Here is a 19,925-nt window from a genome sequence, read left to right as displayed (position 1 = left end):
AAAAGTTTTAAATTATGACTTTTAAAGACATTAGGTTCCCAGTGCTATTTGGACAACTATAGCACCCAGAAGGCTCAGTAAGGCCTATGTCTCCTGCCTTAACGAGTTTAAGGGCTGCTTTGCGGGCTATAGTTTAAGAGCATACATCACAGAGCATGCAGCTTGACTGACACATTTTACAGTAAATAGATGCATGCAGCAGCGTGACAGATGCGATTGCACAAGATGTGTACACTTTGAGCCTACATATTATTACTACACTTATTGCTCACTTTTCTTCCACAGAGCTCAAAATGGCATATCAATAGCACCTCCAGACTGTCAGTATTTTGCATGAAGGATTCAAGCACATACCAAGAAATTTAGGTTTGTGCAATTGAAGTGGATTAAAGTGCTTTATCATCCCACCACCACAAATCCACTTTGAAAAAGAAACTGACTTTTGTGGTTAGGGAAGTGACAGGGAAATGCATTGAAAAGTGTGACATGGACAAATGGTCACTGCAACAACATATGAAAACACAAGCAAATCAGAATGAATGCTCATTGTTGTATGACCCCCCCCAAACAAATCAGAACCCCCAGATACAAAGTAACTTTTGTGAAAGCAAATCAGGATGAATGATCAATAAACAGGTTGTCTGGAAGAACCCAAAGAATTCCCAGATAGGATCCCTAATCCACATGCTGAGAACACCCAGACCTGCTTCAAGGCAGCAAGTCTGTTGAATCACATGCCTTCAGACCACAACCCTGGCTATAGCCTCATAAGAACATAAGAGCCTGTTGGATCAGGCCCATCTAGTCCAGTATCCTGTATTCTCAGTGTCCAACCAATGCCTGTGGGAAAGCCTCGGTTCTGACAATCCTCTAAACGGCAATTTGGAAGGATTAGAAACAAGACACTGGTTTCCTCCTCAGCTTCCTGATTTGTTCTAACTATAGTGTGCCATGCCATCCAAATCAAGCAAACTGTGGCTGGTGCTAACTAGGATTATCTTGAAACAATGGTTGCCAGATTCCAAAACCATGCTTAGAACAACCAGGAAATGGAGGAGAGAACCACTGCATTAGATGGAAGGAGTGAAGCCATGGTCTATTTCCAACCTTCGAATCACATTCTGAATGGGATGTCTGAGCTAGACAATGGGAAAATATTTAGGCTGCAATTCTGTACCCATTTACTTGGGACTAAGCCCTATGAACTCAGTGGGATTTACTTCTCAGTAGACATGAATAGAATTGCACTCTTAGTCACGTCACACAATTGAGACAAATAATAATCATAGCAGTGAGTAACAAACTGACCCTAACATCAGCTCATGGCTTCAGATACAGACTTAGAATAAAGTCAAGTAGCTATTCCACTGATGTTAATTCCACTTTTCTGCACATGGTGAATAATAGAGGAGTATCTTCTACTTCACAACCACAATGCTTTTGCCCATTTGTTAGTACACTTACATCTTTACCAGTATGTAGTGATGGAATAAACCCTGATAGATGATATTTGCTTTTATATAAATGCTGCCTTCTGCCAGCCTTCTTGCTTGAGTTGAAGCACCGGTCCCTCAGTTACTTATTTATACACTGGGAGCAGTATTCTAGTTTATCTTTGGGAGATGAGCAAGACGACACTATCAGTAAAGGACTGAAGGAGTGTTAAGCCTGGCAATAATTTTTCCAGCATGAATATCAGGGGAATTTATTGCCAACTTATTAGAAACCTTGACAGGAGACTGAAAAATCACCAAACTATAAATTGCCAAAACTAGAAATGGATCCTATAGTATAAACACAAACACACACAAAAATTTCTCTCAGCAGCTGCTATGGCAAGCTACACCACTTTATCTGCATTCAGAAGAAGGCATGTGGGTACAATCAAGAAGTACAAGCCCAACAATTTAGTCAGTCTTTCTGGCACAAGCTCTCACAAATCACTACCCAGCATATCAAATGGCAGCCAATAACAACTACCAACTGACTAGATTTTAAGTAGTCTGAAAGAGCCTGTTTGCAGTTAAAGCCTAGTCTCAGTGCCAAGCAATTTTTAAATTTAAATGAATAAATAAGCAGTAAAGATACAGATGAGCAGTGGTGGTTTTTCAGTCTTTCTGGGAGAGGTAATACTGGCAACAATACCACATACAAGTACATGCACAAATATAAAGAGCAGGGAGGTCAGACAGTCATCCTTCAATGATTAATTAGTATGACTGGGTAACTAATTGCAATTCTTTTTGTCTCGAATCAAAATAATTTCATTCAACAATTGTCCACTGATTTCACTTTCCGTATTTGTTTGTTTCAAAGTACACCTTTTATTTGGCAGTGAAAGAAGGTTAGGGAAAGAGGTAGACGAAAGAGACAGGCAACAGGAGTAAAGAGAGACCCAATACCATATGGCACATAGGCATATTCATTACTGCTGCTTTTTAATTAACAATTGCTTAATCTGAGCAGTAACATTTGCCTTGACATCTTTTGACTCTCTCCTAACCTGTGAAGTGCGCATGCCATGCCAAGTCATCAATTAATTTTTATTGACGTTTTTCTTCCCTTAAACAGGCACAATACCAGGGTTTTCCAATTAACACCTCCACACTCTCTAATTAGTGCAATTAACAGACTGATGGATGCCCGGAGTTTCCCTGGGAGAGAGAGCACAGAGATCAGCTGGTTTTGCTGTGTGGACAGATCTCCCACTGAGAGCAAGCACAGGTAACAGCATATACATATTATCTTCTAGAATTTTAAAATGAAGTATTTGCAGATCTGGGGGCAAACTACAAGAGTTTGTTCTCTGTATTGGGAGAACTGTACGTGTAATGCAGTGGTATACATGTACAAAAACACAGAAATGTTTATCCTTAAAGCAGCACAAAGTTCATCAAAACGTTCAGCAACCCACATACTGTATGCTCTCTTTACAGAGGTAGCTATATTATGACAGTGCTCTGAAGCAACTGTTTCAAATTGCAGTTTTACAATATACAAAAACTGTAAAGTTAGATTCTCAAATATATTCTTCTCATAAAGCTTTTGAAGCAGCAAGGAGTAAAAGCTACACTTTCTCCTTTCATTCCTTGATCTCTTAAAACTACAGGAGCAAAAAAAAAAAAATCATGAAGACACCTTAATTTTTTCTTCTTCCAATATTCTGGTCCCACACACCTCAAGACAAGGGAGCTAAGCTAATGTGCTTGTAGCGACAGTCTGTAGATGCTCTTAACTTGTCATTTCAACTCTGCACATATCTTACTAAAATATTCCTTCTGCCAACATAAAATCATCACCTCACATCCGTCCGCTCTTCTCTTCTGAATGTTGGGTAAATATCTTCTCCTGCCAAGAATATACTTGTCACTGATAGCAACCAGAAACTCCATGGCCTCAAGACTTCCCCCAATGAGCACCTTCAACTGTCATGGAACCTTCTGCCACCAAAGATTCTGCTCTCGCCACCTTTACACATTTGACCCCCTGCGTAAGTCACAGCAGATAGACACCCACATGCATCATCTGTGTCTGTGCCTTCCACCTCACTGCCAAGCAGCACTGAGTGGAGAGGAGAAAACAAGAGCCCACAAGCACAACAGCAACACTCCAGAAGGCAGCAAAAACTCTGTATTTGCTTTCTATTTGGGAAGCAGGTGCACTTTCCAAAATGCTGAGATAGCTGAGGAGAATAGAGTGCTCAACACTTTAAGAGATAACAAGGTCTACTTAGATTGAGTTAGAAACTGGGATAGAAAAGCTAGTAGCCAAATGGCTCTTAGGACCTGGGTTGTGGGTGCCAAAACAGAATGTATAGTTGCCATGGGGGGGGGGGGGGGTTCAGCAACATTTTTTTAATCATTATTTTGATAAGCGTGAATTCACATAAGTGAGATTGTTAGTATATGTTTAATTTAGTGTTTACAATAAAAATATTGGTACCATACTTCAGTTTTCATAACACTCTACTCTTTATTGCTAAACTCCTTAACATTATTGTCTATCCTTAACATATACTTTGAGGCTTCAAAGCACAAACATTTCAGTAATCCTGGAGTGTCAGTCAGGCTCAAATCATGGCACCCGGACTTTTTGAGGTGCTCGCAAATGGAGAATCTTTAGGTGCAAAATGCCCCTGGAGCCCTGCTAGTTTCGAACCCTGTCTGCGGGGGTCTACTTTTAAGCATGGAAAGGAAAAGCCATCAGAAGATAAGAGGATTCACTTTGATTAGAAAAAAAACCCTAATTCTGTGAATAGTATATGGGCTAAAAAGGAGCAAATATCAATTTTGTCCAAACTTGAATGTAAAAAAGCAATCTGAAGAAGTGTGCATGCACACGAAAGCTTATACCAAGAACAGATGGTCTCTAAGGTGCTACTGGACAATTTTTTTATTTTTTATATATATGTCAAAAAGCAAGACGCTCCACTCACTAGCTCCTCATTGCACTCCACAGTTAAATCCAGGAAGTTCGGAACATGGAATGGTACAAGCAAGAGCTATGCACTGCAAGTACAGTAAACCCTCCAGGGATCTCACTTAAAGCCCAAATTGTGTATAGTCAAAACACAATGGCAGTCCCACCTGCCATTGCACCCAAAGTATTTTTTCCTGGATGCTCACCCCCCCTTTTTTTTTAAATTGCCAAACACATAAAGCTGAATGAGCACATAAATTGTGAACATACTATATGGTGGTAGTACAGCAAATTGTTGCATATAAGTATGTAGGCCAAGCATGTACACAGCAGTAGGCAATATGTGCAAATATACAAACATGTGTATGCATACGCACATCCTTCCCCACTCCAGAAGCCATGACCAATCTGAGATGCATGAAGATTCCTTCCAGTACCAAAATATGAAGATTAGACTGAAAATTCTATATGTAGCACATCACACTCCACATCAACAGCATTCTGTCTAGATTAAACAAACCCTAATCTCCAGGAAGCATTGGGAGAAAGGTATTCTAAACCCTATTCACATACGTACCCTGTGATTTGGACAATTCTCTGGCTTTCCTGCACCTTCTATCACATTCTAGCTGAAAAAGGAGGCCGAATGAAATTTTTAACTTCTGGCACTGAGCTGGCAGGAGCTTATTTTTGGTTGGAAGTCGGAACATACTCTTGTCTTATTTTAATAACCACAGTCTTAGAGATCCAAATTCATACAGCTTCAGGGTAATTCCCATTCAGTTGCAAACTCTGAAAGTTCAGCCCCTCCCAACATTCACCCAAACCGGTTTGCCTCATTCATTCTTTCAGGCTTCAGAACTACCAAGAAAGGAAGAGACTAAGGCCAGGCATAGCACTCAGTTTACCAACCAAAAGGTCTTCTCCCCAAGTTGTGAACGCCAGGATTCAAATACATCAGCATGTGGCTACTCTTTGCCAAAGGTTAGCAGAAGTAGCAAAATGAAACACTTAATTCTTTCATTTAAGCTTGTAAATATTTTTTGTTTATTTTACTTATTTCATAAAATTTATGAAATGAATTATGCCATTCACTGTAAAAAAAATCAAAAGTTAACAAAAGATAAAACAGTAAAATAAAAAACCATACATATTGCTTTAAAGTGGAGATGCCAACATGTTCAACAGGTTGCATAGTCCAAGGTACAACAGTCAGTCCTTTCCTAGCAGTCCTGTAAATTTCCTCAAGTCTGTTTGTCCCTCCTTAAGAATAGAATCTGTTGCCCGTAATCTGGCAAAAGATCACAAAAAAGTAATGCAAAGGAAATGCTTTATGAACCCAGGAAGATGGACCCTATGCAAAGAGGGTGGGGTGATGAAGAACAGAGTTGCCCCAACTATCCTAACTGGCAACGGAATATTATTAATTTACCTAAACATTTCTATATCATCCTTTACTGTACTTGAATTTTAGAGTGATGTGCAACAAAAAAATCATATCATAATGAAAATTACAATAAAACAGCAAAAAAATGTTAAAAACAAACCAAAGTTTACAACAGATACTTGAGTGAATAATAACATTTTTGCCAGGCACCAGGAACACTGCAATGTATGCATCAAGTGTACCCCTTCGGGGAGGGCATTCCATAGGCATAACTCCACTATGGAGAAGACTCTTGCGGTCAAATAATGTATCTCTGATAAAGTAGGTACATGGAGGTACATGGACAAGGGCCCCAGCAGATCTTAACATGTAGGCAAGCTGGTACTGAAAGAGATGCTCCTTCAGGCATAAGAGATGCCACAAACAACACTTTTTCATGCCTAGAGTTTTATTTTTCTGCTTATTCTCAGCATTCAGCAAATAATCTGGATATATCTGAGGCTAAAGCTAAGTAGCTGGGAAACCGAACAGTCTTTTTTAAAAAAGATTTATTATCAAGTACTTTTGCACTGAGAACAGTGATTTTCTAGGCTACCTTATAAAGGTTATTTCACAGAATTATTTGTCCTCCAACTGCTGAGGAGAAAAGTGTCACACAGGAAGCTGCCCTAAGCCTCATGGCTCATCACCCATGTCGAAACCCAAAAGTCTACATACTGCACCATACTACTTGTTACTTTGAATTCCAGGGTCTGTGGAAACTTGTACAAGGTGTAGAAAGGAAGGGAGCAATGCATCCTTGTCAACTGGCCATGCCTCCTTAGGACCACTTCAGAATGCTACAACTTGGCCTTTAGAATGACTAAGCAACACTAGTGCTAGCCAGGAATGAGTTTGCACAGCTATCTGAAGGATAAAGAATTTTCTCTCACAAACCTTTACTCACATTCAGTCTTTGCTTAAACATGTGAAGAGTTGAACAATATTCCTCCCCAAGTGTGGGTAATAGGCAGTCTTTAGAAAACAGCTCTTAATCTTAAAAGGCTTTGGGTTCAGGAGGAGAAGAAGAACCTCGGATTGCTCAGAGTGGCTTTTTACCCTTTAATTAACACACAAACACATGGAAATGTGGAAAGGGATTAGAAAATAAAATCTGCAAGAGCTAAAATGAATTTAAAGCATTACAGTAAATTAGAAGAGATTTAAGGAAGCAAGGATTGGCTTAGTCCAGGTACCCCCTTTAATGGGATCACACCTATGGATGCTTTCATCTACTACTTTCATCTAGCTAAAAAGCAACTTTTTATTTTGGAATAAGTCACTTTTGAGCCCACCCCATGCACTAATAGTCATTAAAAGAACATGACAACTTCCCTTCAATGTCCCATGCTCTTGCACTTCATACTTTTCTATAGTCTTAGTGTTGCTTCTAGTGTTGACATTCATTAGTGAACTCACAATGCAAAACAATGTGAAACCCTGTCCAGATTCTGTTGCTTTCCAAGTTTTTCCTATTTCTCCAAATCCTTGACTCTAAAGAGGAGTTGAAAATAATTCTATGGCAGTTCTCTTGCTGAAGCTGGAGCCAGGGAGAAGTTGCATAGACTTACATTTCATACAGTCTCCTTTCTCCTAGGTCATAAAGAAGTGAGAATTGTAGACATTTCCATTGTACTACTGGGGACTCTATTTTTGACAAAGGAAATAACATTTAAAAGTCCAGTCCAGAGGGCTAAAGCGTTTACTACACCGTCAAGACTATGTGCAGCAGGTACAGTATTTACAAGATAATGAAAATTTTCACAGGTGGTATTCAACTGGTGGGAATGAAGATGAATTAGAAAAGGATCTATGGGCTTCTAATACAACCAAAACAGGGGTAGGCAACCTAAGGCCCGTGGGCTGGATGTGGCCCATGGGCCTTCTCAATCCAGCCCGTGGACGGTCTGGGAATCGGCGTGTTTTTACATGAGTAGAATATGTCATTTTATTTAAAATGCATCTCTGGGTTATTTGTGGGACATAGGAATTTGTTCATATTTTTTTTCAAAATATAGTCCGGCCTACCACATGGTCTGAGGGACAGTGGACTGGCCCACAGCTGAAAAAGGCTGCTGACCCCTGACCTAGAACAACCTTTGCATATCCATCATTTTAAGCAAAACTTAGCACTTCAATAGGGAACCACATAGTTAACAATGAGCAGAAATTGGCCTCTCCAATAAAGTCACTTGCCTTCCCCGAGAAGGGCCATAGGTCAATATTCCATGTAGAAGGTCCCATGTTCAATCCATGGTATCTCCAGATACAGCTAGAAAACATTCCACCTGAAACCCTGAAGAGCCACTGCCAGTCGATCTAGAGAATACAGATCTAGACAAACCAATGATCTGACTTGATACAAGGTCACTTCCAATGTGCCTTTCATTAGAACGAGGAGGGGAAATAGCCAACTTTTAAATCCTTCCACAGTAGCAAAGTTTCTTCCGCCATTATTATCCTATATGAGATGCCAAGGCTAGAATTGGAAGCCTTCATCTCTTCTGCGGAGAGGAGTGACTGGGTGAGGCAACCGGCCTGCTTTCGCTGCCTTCAGTGACTGAAAAAGTGCCAGGCGTTGGCATCCTGGTTTCACCCACTGCTTGCTTTCTGCTGAGCACTTGAAAAGATTAAAAAAAGAGCCCCACTCCATCTCATTAAGAAAGTAAACACAAGAGCCATCTAAGTGTCTAATTAAGCTTCTAATTAGTCCCTGCTTGTTACTAATGCAAATTAGATTACGCCGCTTAACTACAGCATGTCCACAACACCCTTGTTAATTGCGGCCTTTTGAAATTAAATTACTCCCTAATTAGCATATCAAAGCCATTGATTCGAAGCCAGGAAAGATGAGGGCAGAAGGAAGCTGAACGCCAAGTTTTGTTAATCAGGGACGACTAATTAAATAGTGACGCACACACAGGGGCTCCTGCCTTACTGTTTGGGAGACTCAGGAAACCATACGTTTGTGTGACTGGGTCTAAGCGAGGGTAACAGAACCTTCCTCATTGTGTCACCCTGAAGGGTTTCAAAAAGGAAGAGGGCATAGAGAAGAGGCTACTGCTTGCTAGCACTAATCTGTTCAGAGATGGCAACTGAATTTTTAAAGTTTTGTTCTGTTTCATGCTATTGCATGCTATAACGAAAAATGCATGTTTCCAACATGACTGCTCTTATAAAAGACATCCTCGAAATATAATTGTGCATATGCAGTGTCTCTGGACTTGCATGCGAATAAACTCAAGCCAATAATTTCCTCTGTTTTTAGAATGATTCTGGTCATTCGCAACTTCTGGCACCCCAAAACAACTGTAGTCCTCTATCAAACCAATTAAGGCAACCTAGGTTTACCACCAAGTTCACACCAGATGCATTTTAGGCATGCACCTAAGAATGGGATTTAAAAAGCCAGAGAACATTTAAGAATTCAGATCCAAGTTTTCCATCATATCGTATAACCCCCCTAGTTTATACCAAACTATACATAAAAAGTGATACAGAACAACAATATCTTGCTTTTATTAATAATTAAGTACAAACCACAATGAGGATAGATCACCAGATTTTAGGAAAGTGATTATAACCAACAGCCCTGCAAACAAAAAAATCCTGTGGCACCTTCCAGACTAACAGATGTATTGCAGTGCAAGTATTTGTGAACTAGAGTCCACTTCAATAGATACCTGAAGCATTATCCTCAACGGACGATAAGGGTACGGAGGCTTGAGGGTGGGGGACGGGAGACGAGGCATGTAAATAGCAAGGCCAGAAGTGTATGAAATGCAAAGAGATATATCCTGTGACATTTCTGTGGAAGCTCAAATGTATGTAAGATATACACAGTGACCTCTCTTATTCCCGAGAAAAGAGCAAGAGAACTACTAAGAATTGTCACACCCTCACCTGATAACTAGGGATTATTGTGGGGACTTTTCGCAAGGTAAAAATGGGGAGCAATCCAGAGACAGGGCAAGAGGTTGCATGTGCATATTAACTTATATTCACATTAATACCAGAATACGTTCTTAAAGACTAGATATTTCTCCACTCGCGTGGCAAACCCAAGTAATAATAAGTACCAATTGTCACTGCAGGTACAAGCCAGACTAAGAGTAAAATATTAAAGTGTGGCTGATAGGAAAGGATACTATGAATCTATAAATTAGATTTTCCCCATTTCATTTTATATATATATAAAAATAACACCTATTTTTTGCAACCCAGGCTTGTAATCGAAATCATATAAATTGTATGACTTTTCAACAACTGAGGCTCAGTGCTATGCACGCCAACCTTGAGAATATGTACCACTGAACATGCAGGGTTTAAAGCTGTTTTTCCATAACAGTATTTTTTAAAAATGAGATTCATCCTAGGCATGCATCCCACTGCTTTCAATGCTTATTTCCAATAAACATTTTTAGGATTTCAAGCTATCATGCATAGGCCAAACCTACAGCGGTAAGAATTTAGTCACTGAAAATGGACCTCTTCTTATTTCCCATCAACAACATTCAGATATGCACAAAAAAGTGAGAGGGCAAATCAAATTTCTAGTTTCATTTGAACAAACCCTACATTTTATTCAGCATTAGAAAACTAAGGTGACGTGTACAGACATAAGTTATTCAAAATATGCTGGAAAATGTATTACTTGAGCATGCAGTTTTTTGTGGAATACAAAAAGGGACTTAAAATATCTAAATGAGAATGTACTTTGAAGCTGTAAGAAGGAACACACCATCCAATATCAACCTTGCCCACTCTAGAAAGGTTTCACTGCCACACTACTACAGCTACTTGACTTAGTGCCTGGTAGGGGGAGGTTGGATTGCTCTGGAAGAGTGCAGTCTTAAACCCTCCTCCATTGAACTCAGTGGGACTTACATCGGAGTAAACAGGTATAGGGTTCTAATGTACATCTTTCAAACTTGATGCATATAAGTCACAACAGAAGTGAAAATTGAACCAATCCGGAACAAATATTGTAATATTTTTCTATCTTAAATGTACCGTAGTTTACCTAATTCCCAATCTGTCAAGAAAATATATTGAATGATGGGGAAGCCACTGTGGTATTTTAACTAATGTGCTTCGGTATCCTTATTCAGTCATCAAGTTCACTCAGCGGCCTCATATAAATCACAGTATTTTACAGGGTAGTTGGGAGAATAAAATGGGCAATCCCTTGGAGGAAGGGGGGGATCAGATGTCATCTGCACAACAGTGTTCATTTGGCACTTGGCTATTGGCCACTTGCAACCAAGTGAAGATGCCCAGGCGCCAGGATGGTACCTGATGTCTCCACCCCTCTGGAAGTACATGCCTGGAGATCCTTGCATCTGGACTGTTTTCACACACTAACAACGCATCCCGCAGAATTCTATCTGTTATATTTTATCTGTGCAATCACAATTAATTTCAGGAAGCAAAAAGTCTTATTGGAAAAGATGACTTTTGAGCTGTCTGGCCCCCAAATAGCAGCTAGGCATTCTGTTTTTGTGACTGTAGCCCTGGTTTAAGGAGCCATTTGGTGCCTAGCTTACACATCGGAGTTTCTAATGCTGCTCCACTGTGAACTTCCATAACCAATAGAAGTATCAGGGTAAGCATAGGAGGCTGCAACTAAACTAACAAGCTTCTAAAGGTAGCATAAAACCAGGACTGTTGAAGCATCTTATAGTCTAAAGTTCAATTTATGCTCTGCAAGACCGAAGCCTAATCTGACGTTCTATCATTATACACACCCCTGACTGTTCCACGAATATCATCTTTGGTACAGGAGATGACCAACTAACCATGCTGTTCTGCTTAGTAGAAAAATACATTTCAATATAGAAACCTTGAAAGCATCACTTTCCAAAAGGGCCCAGAGAAAAAAAATCTGAATTTTCCAAGTCAATCAGTGATGATGAAACTAAGAAAAGGGGTGTATACACCTTCCAACTTTTTTCCTTTGCATAATTATAATACAGTGGTACCTCTGGTTGCGAACGGGATCCATTCCGGAGGCCCGTTTGCAACATGAAAAGCCCTCAACCTGAAGTGCCGTATCTGCGCAGGTGCGCGGTGTGATTTGGTGCTTGTGCGCATGTGCGAAGCGCAATTTAGCACTACTGCGCATGCGGCGAAACCCGGAAGTAACCCTTTCCGGTACTTCCGGGTCGCTGCAGGACGCAACATGAAAAAACGCAACATGAAGCAAACGTAACATGAGGTATGACTGTACATGAAGTTGCTGTCATAGTGTAAAATCTACTTAGCAAAATTAAGAAATCGGTAATTCAAGGGATACACACAACAGGAGCAGCTCAGTTATCACTTTACATCAAGCTAGGTGGTGTTTTTATGTTCAGGTTCACAACTAACTGGAGCATAATATTGACCACGATTTAATTATGACTTGATATTTCTCCTCCTACCCCTTGATGGTTTAGAACAAGCAAGTGACAAAACACAGCCTATAAGGTGTAAATGGGTCTTGAACATTTTTGTGAGCCCTTGAAAAGATAAGCTTGAAATCAAAATAGCAAAATGCATTGTAGGCTCAGAAATTGGTGAAAAGTAGAAAGCACAGCACCATTAGAGGTAGAACACATAGTTAGCATGCAGAATGTCCTAGGTTCAATCCCCAACCGAGCTAGATGGTCTACCCCTTAGACAATACTAGGTTCAACCAAAGGTAACCCTCGGGTAATTATTAATTAATTATGCTCCAAAACATTTCATTTATTTGAGGTCCAAACTATTTTATGGCTTTTGCTATGCTACCACCAGGTTCTCACATTTGGGGATTTTTTTGTAGTTTCTATTAGTAATAGGCCAACCAGCTGAGGAATGGAGTCAGTGGCAAATGCCTGATTTCCAACTACAGTTTTATTTTTAAACTTTATGTCAATTATAGTTGGCAAATCTGTTAGCACTTTTAAGTTGCATATGCTTAAATATATTCATCCTAATAATAATAGTTTCCTACTTTCATTCTGAAAGAGGAATTGCATCTACTGCCATATTCACATAAATAAGAATTATGCCGATTACACATTAACCTGCTAAATTACTTGCTATGCAAAACTGAACTCCAATTGAGTTTTCTTAAAGGTGCATATGGTTTAATCTATAAAATTTCATTCACTTTTGCCCAATCAGTAGCTCTGTCTGTAGGGGAAGCCATTTCTGCATGACAAGTCTATGCTTTCAGCTGCTACTGTCATTAATCAGAAACACTACCATTTCTCAACAACAGTTGTATAAAAACAGCTATGAAAGGACCAAACTAAGCAGAGAAGCTACGTGAGATAGCAATTGAACAGACTTGTTGGTTAAGTTTACATTGTTGTCTTCCATGATTATCATTTTATATCCATACAGATGGACAGATAGGGCAAAAAAATAATAATTTCAAAATGCTTCTGTACAGTTTAATCACTACAAGGATCCCAGGCTGAGAAAGAACACTACAGGATTGAAAACAGTAGCCGTAAGGTGAACGATACATACAAGTTTATACTCTTGTCAGGTCTGTGAGAACACTTAAGTACTATTAACAGGAGTGGCCTTCCTAAAGCAACCGGGATTGAAGAAGTGAGAAATTTGTTCTCTACTGCTCATGCTATTCTGTTGCAATCTAAAATTTGCTCCATCCATCTATTCATGATCATGTTATAGAACTAGGGAGACATAGAGTTTGAATAACTCTGCAGTTTCAGTGTAATACAGAAAAAAGAGAAAAACACTTCAAGATATAGTTTATTTAAATAATTTTTAAAGAAATAATAAAAAAGCTTGTGCGAATAAGTCAGTACCTTTGATTGCCAGCTTTTTGTTTAAGAAAGCAGAAAAGGGGACAAAGAGTTGAGAAGTTAATAAAGTGGGAAAAGAAGTCTATTCATATTGAAGGAGTCTGTCTCGTCTCGTGGGAAGAACCGAAATTTACAACAAAAAAATTACTTCAGCGGAGAAAAGAAGCAGGTTTAAGTGAAGGTGCTCTACGTTTTTAATTGAAAGGGAGAGTCAAATGAAATATCCAATATCCCCATTTGAAAGAGAATGAAAACCCAGCTACATTGGCAAGAAATTGCTAAAGCACTATTTTTTTCCTGAAGTCTTCTTAGGAAGTGGAAGGAAGAGGAGGTTTCCTTTCTATACAGTATATGAAGACACCCCAAGAAAGGCGGGGGCAGAAACAAGTTTTATTCATTTATTTTATATAAGAAGAGTAAGATAATAAAAGAAAGTTTTATAATGTCACAGTTTGGAAGAAGCAGTAGAGGGGGGGGGAGAGTGTTTTAAAAAAGCAGCTAAGAACAGAAGGACTAGCTCTAACCACCCGCTGCACAAGCCTCCTTCCCAACGAGATTCAATTAATTGATAACAAGAGGCATCAAATTAATTTTTCAAGGATGTTAGATTTTGATGAAGGAAAAAATCTCTCTGATTTTAATCGGGGCGGCGTTTAAAAGGCATAAATGAATATCCCTTTCTAATCATCTGAGGCGCCGAGGAAGCGCCAAGCGGTTAACGTGCAAATTCAAACCGTTTAATTAGGGGGGGGCAGGGACGAGGCAGCATGGGGAAGGAAAACAGTTTCTCTTTTAAGAAGCTTTTATGAAGAAATTGTTTTTTATAATAATAATAATAATAAAATCCCCCTCGCCATTATGTACTTGTGCAACGTACAAAATTTTGGCTTGGGACAAAGTCAGGAGTTTTACTATCGAATAGAGATAATTTCCCATCACAACCTAATTTAACAGAAAAGAAAATACAAATATGGGAAAAATTAAAACCGTGGGTGAAAAAAGAAAATGAATGGAATTGCAACTCTTAGCCACGCTATGCCCTCACTGTTTCCTGCTATTGGAAACCTACCTTACACACTTGCACATGGATAAAAGTGTGCAGGAAATAAAGGAAACATGCACAACACACAAAATTAAAAGTAATGAAAGGAAGCCTCATCTCCCACCTTGATTTGCATGTTTACATTTTTACAGGATAGAGAGGCTCTGGATGACTTTGCTGCTCAGCAAGTGGAGATTTAGCTCATGAAAAGCTCATAGGAATTCACCAGCGGAAGACATCAAATACAGCTAGTTTGCATTTACTGTGTCCAGTTCCCTTCATTCATAGCTTATACAAGAGAAGTCATTACCAGTCATGGGACAAATTTACACCTCAACAAGATTTTCAGATAGCAGCCCCCCCCCCCCCATTTTCACATTTGGTCTCACACTCAGCAAAAGGTTTAATATGTGAATTAAAATACACTGCCCCACCATGTAGCAAGAAAGTAAAATGTGGGGGGTTTAGTTGTCATCTCAAGCATTAGCTACATACAGCTAATAGCTTAATCACCAATTCAGAACCAGACAAAAGCATTTCTGGCCCTACTAAGCCTGTGTGTGTGTGTGTGTGTGTGTGGAAGAGAACACTTTCCAGTTCTTTTTTTCTATGCCCCTAGAGACAATGAGAAGTCTGTCTGCCCAGTTACCTATAAATTGCAAGCACCAGAAATATCCACAGATACATTGGCAATATTCTGATGAGTGATCAGCTGGGGAGGGGTTGCTTAATAAAGCAACTATGGCTCAGCCCACATATACTAAGCTTAATAAGGGCAGGGGAAGCTAGTTGCTTCTGCTGAAACTATTGTCGAATAACCCCAAACATCAGACGCAAGAAGAGGTAGGCCAAGGAACAAGCTCTCATATACATGTGTTCATTTAAACTGCTGGTTTAAATGAGGGAGAAGGCCTTCTCCATGATGGCCCCATGGGTCTGGAACTGTATGCCAGTGCATCTGAGACATGCTTCCACGCTTCAAGTTTTCAAAAGACTTTAAAGACATCTCTCTTCTGACTAGTCCAGTCTCGAACTGAGGGTTCCTAGTTGAGATTCCTGCAATGCGGCAGGGTTGGACCAGAATGACCCCTGGGACCCTTCCAACTATACAATTCTATTTTTCTAGTGCTGTAAAAGTGCTTAATTGGCCAGCTCAGCATATTTATTTGTTTTGCTTTTGAACACTGTATATATTTTGCAAACTTTTACAGTTGATATTTTGTAAACATTTCCCGCTTCAAGCCACTGTGGATGGGCATTGTCCAGAAATAAATACCTTAAATAAATAAAAATACAGTAAAATTTGAACACCCCCCCTACTGCAACCACAATTTATTCAGAAGGCAAGAATCTGTCTTAAATAAGACTTTAAAAAATATATCATGCAGGCATGCACTACAGAATCTAAGAAGTAAAAGGTATTACCGGCAACTTGTTAGGAGTTGTGTGAATCAACTTCCCTGATTCAAGTTCTGCCCTGTTTTATGAGAGTGAAGCATACCTCAGTCATACCACCAAGGTAGCTGTTGAAATACTAACATCACTTTGTACGTACTGCCAAAGAAAGAACAAGATGCAGCATAGCAAGTACTTAGATACGGAAAGCCTATCCAGTGTCTTACTCTAATTAAGCCCTTTACTCAACAGAAGCAGCAGTTTGCTGTCAATGTAAAAATAAAAAAGCAACTACTACCCTCAAGAAGATAGTGGAAATAGGCCTTGGCCCAGTCCCAAACTGCTCTATGAAAATATTTGTTCTGTTAAAACTGTTCCTATATCCTACAGATATGGTGCAGCTTATCAATTTTTGTTAACAATAAAGAACTAATAAATCAGAATCAGTAACTAGTACCGTACCAGCAGCCAGGAGACAAATTCCTAAATCCTCCAGGCAAAAATGCATCCAGTGCATACATGCCTATAGTGCAAGATTATACCATTTAACTGGTGCCGCCCTCAGTGCAAAGCTGTACATCTGGGAACTCTGCCTGCTTCAGTTAATTTTTCCTTACAGTTTACAAGACTCCAAATTAGCCACTTCCTTCAACAAGAAACAGCTAAGAACTAGTTTACTAGTTTTAGAATAGGCTATTAAACAAGTAACTGAATAGCTCACATCACAAAGAGAATTACATGTTAGATATGAGCAAATCTAACTGCACATTCTGCCCCTACCCCAAATAAATAAACAAATGGTAGCTCTGCAAAGTCAGTTGACTTGGCCAACTTTGGTGTGACGCCAGAAATAGCTGCAATAATTTCAATTAAAAACTTTCCCATATTGCTTTACCGCCACATGGACTAATAGGGGAAAGAGACTGAGAGAAAACAAATGGAGCAAAGAAGACAAATATGCAGGTTCTTTCTGACCTAAAAATTCTTGGTCATCTTATGCTGGGTAATATATGTAGCTCAAAGTCCTCAGTGCCTTCTGGCTCCTGCACCCGCGATTTCACAAAATGCACAATACCAGATTTACAGCTCTTAAGAAATTATAGCTTGCATGATCACAGGACAAGCATGGAATCGGAAGAAACAGAACTGTTTCTCTGACATGTCTTAACTTTTCCTCTACAGCAGAAAGTGAATCTCTCTACCTATTCAATCACTAACCAGTAGCAAGAACTCCATATGACAGCAAAAAAAAAATACTAGTTGCATTTGGGGCTTTAATGGCAACGTTATCGCTCCTATTGAGAACTGGAAAGAGATTCACAATTCAGCTCATCCCAGACTAACAAATCAGTCCTCTTGTTTTTATGGGTCATGTTGGAACCTCTTCTCCATCATCCCCCACCTCCAGCTATGTCAGGGTGGAATGCTATTTCCAGATGATTAACAGAGTGATTTTGGCTTTGTTACTGCTGCAACTTTCCTCACAAAGTGCATGACAACAGATGAGTACAGTAACTATTGCGGCAGTCTGAAGTTGCAGTCAGCTTCATTTGCACACCTTGGTGTGTTCTGTTTCACAGGGGGGCAAAACAGTAGGGTCTGAGCATGCCTGAGCAATATCCAACATGCCAATGTTTGAGAACATAGAAATTATCAAAAGCTGAAATTTTTGCAGCTTGAAATATGGGGTTACATTTTTTTTTTTTAGTTTTAGTTTTAATGGTTATATCTTAAAAGTGGACCACGCAACATGTCAGCATTACATTCCCACAGCTGGCTAAATATGAATGCCTAGGAAAATAATACAGTAGTTCTAGAGTAGTGCTAGATAATACACTCCTTGCAATATTTGAGATTTTTATACCTCCATATAAAAGTTTATCAGGGTGGTTCACTAAAATTAAGAATAAATACAATAGTGCCTTCAAGCTATTACTGGGCCAAAAAGGGAACTTTCAGTTCTAACAGGTGGGGGAAGGGGGACAGTGGCTTACTTCAGACATAAATGATTTTTGCACCAAGAGAAAGGTCCTATACCTACATGCCTCCCTGTTCCCCATTCTTGTGTACTATAATGCAAGACTTTATTAAATCTCAGTTTTCAGTTACATATGAACTGGAAAATCATATCCTAGTTTGTAATCAGAGATTAAACCTGGTTTCAGGTTTCCTGGTTCTAATGTAATAGGAAATCGATTTAAACAAACCCTGGTAGTTTTTCATTACAGTGCATAAGAGAAGGGAAAGGGAGGAAGGGCACATACAAGTGTAATGTTCATTCTCAGTCCAATGTACCATGGCTTATTAGCTAGAGATCAGTCTAAACTGGGTCAACATGACTGTCTTTGATTTCATCAAGAAGGAAGCAACTAATCATAGTACTTCCAATACTATGCTACAAACTCCATACACACAAGAACAAAATGATTGATAGAGCAAAAAAGTGAACTATGCTAATGAAAGATTGCTGAAAGGAATTTTTTATTTTATTTGGGGTATTTATATACAATATTCATAGTATTTTATTCTAAGATGGTCTACAGAGTATCCATGGAGGAAGAGGTTCGACAAAGGCAACCTGGAGACCAAGGATCAGAAATCACCCTGAGTGCCATTCTAGTCTCGTCCCAGACCTTAAAATCCAAGGAAACTCTTAAATTCCATTCATCCCTAGATCACAGGACAAGTGCTCCAGCACTAAATAGCCTCAAATTGGATACATCACTGAGTGGAGGCATATAAAGATTTAAGAACACTGGAAGGAGAGGGATTTTCCTACTTCAGAATTAACTAAAATCACTAGGATGACAAAACCCTTTCAAGGAAGAGATGGTTTTTTAAAAAAGCTTCTCTCTCATTTCATCGATCCTTATTCCTGGGTCACCACTTTATCAGGTCTATATGTATGTAGTATAATGCAAACTGAACCTTATTACAGGTAGGTAGCCGTGTTGGTCTGCCATAGTCAAAACAAAATAAAATAAAAAATTCCTTCCAGTAGTACCTTAGAGACCAACTAAGTTTGTTCTTGGTATGAGCTTTTGTGTGCATGCACACTTCTTGAAGAACAAACTTAGTTGGTCTCTAAGGTGCTACTGGAAGGAATTTTATATTTTATTTTGTTTTGAACCTTATTAGAAACTGTCACACTCAACCTTGAACTTGGGTCAGGGGAGAGTACAGTACAGTATAACAGTTTAGGCCCATTTTACATAATAATTTAAATTACATAGTTGAGGTTGTCTTAGGGTGTACCATTTCAGGGTGCAAATGGGGTGTTATCTGAATGCTTCCCACAGGCGGGGGGGGGGGTCAGTACACCAGGATAAAGAGTTTTATCTAAAGGGTGTTTCTCCTGATGCCATGGAGAATATTCACCACCTGCAATCTTAAGTGGTACAGCCCAGGAAAGGATTTCCCACACAATTTCAGTGATTGTGGAAAATAGGATCTAAAAATATTGCTATTTCTCAGGAACTATGAGATTCCCTTCCGTACAGACAGACAGACACACACACACACACACACACACACACGCTAGGTAAAATGTCACACGCACAGAGACATCATGCTGCCATGCCACCTTTAACAGACCTAGACAGTGCTATACTTACTTTATAATATGTCATAAATAATGTGTTAACATGCCACTCCAAGAAAGAACTAGCACCACAAGGAATCCATCACCAGTTTCTGGGGCAAAGCCTATACCTCCAACCATTTACATGCCGTAACCAAGAACTACAGAATCCGACAGACATTATTCAAACAATTCCTTTCTTCAGTTTATTTTAGTGCACTGTACTTCAAACAATATATTTTCAAAGCACATGAATATGTA

General features: G+C 39.3%; 1 protein-coding gene across 3 annotated transcripts in view; it reads right to left on the bottom strand.

Moving 5' to 3' along the window:
• FOXP4 (forkhead box P4) overlaps nt 1-19,925 on the bottom strand; it is a 148,614-nt gene that overhangs the window by 114,854 nt on the left and 13,835 nt on the right. Inside the window, exon 1 of one of the 3 annotated variants that reach the window (XM_033152676.1) lies at nt 3,300-3,421. The exons of the other annotated variants lie outside the window; for them this stretch is intronic. The gene's annotated coding sequence lies outside the window, so the exon portion shown is untranslated. Of the gene's footprint in view, nt 1-3,299; nt 3,422-19,925 lie in introns of those variants that run through there. 3 annotated transcript variants of the gene reach the window in all.

This window comes from Lacerta agilis, chromosome 6 (assembly GCF_009819535.1).
Source record: "Lacerta agilis isolate rLacAgi1 chromosome 6, rLacAgi1.pri, whole genome shotgun sequence".
NCBI lineage: Eukaryota > Metazoa > Chordata > Lepidosauria > Squamata > Lacertidae > Lacerta > Lacerta agilis.
This window is presented reverse-complemented; position numbering and strand designations above follow the sequence as displayed.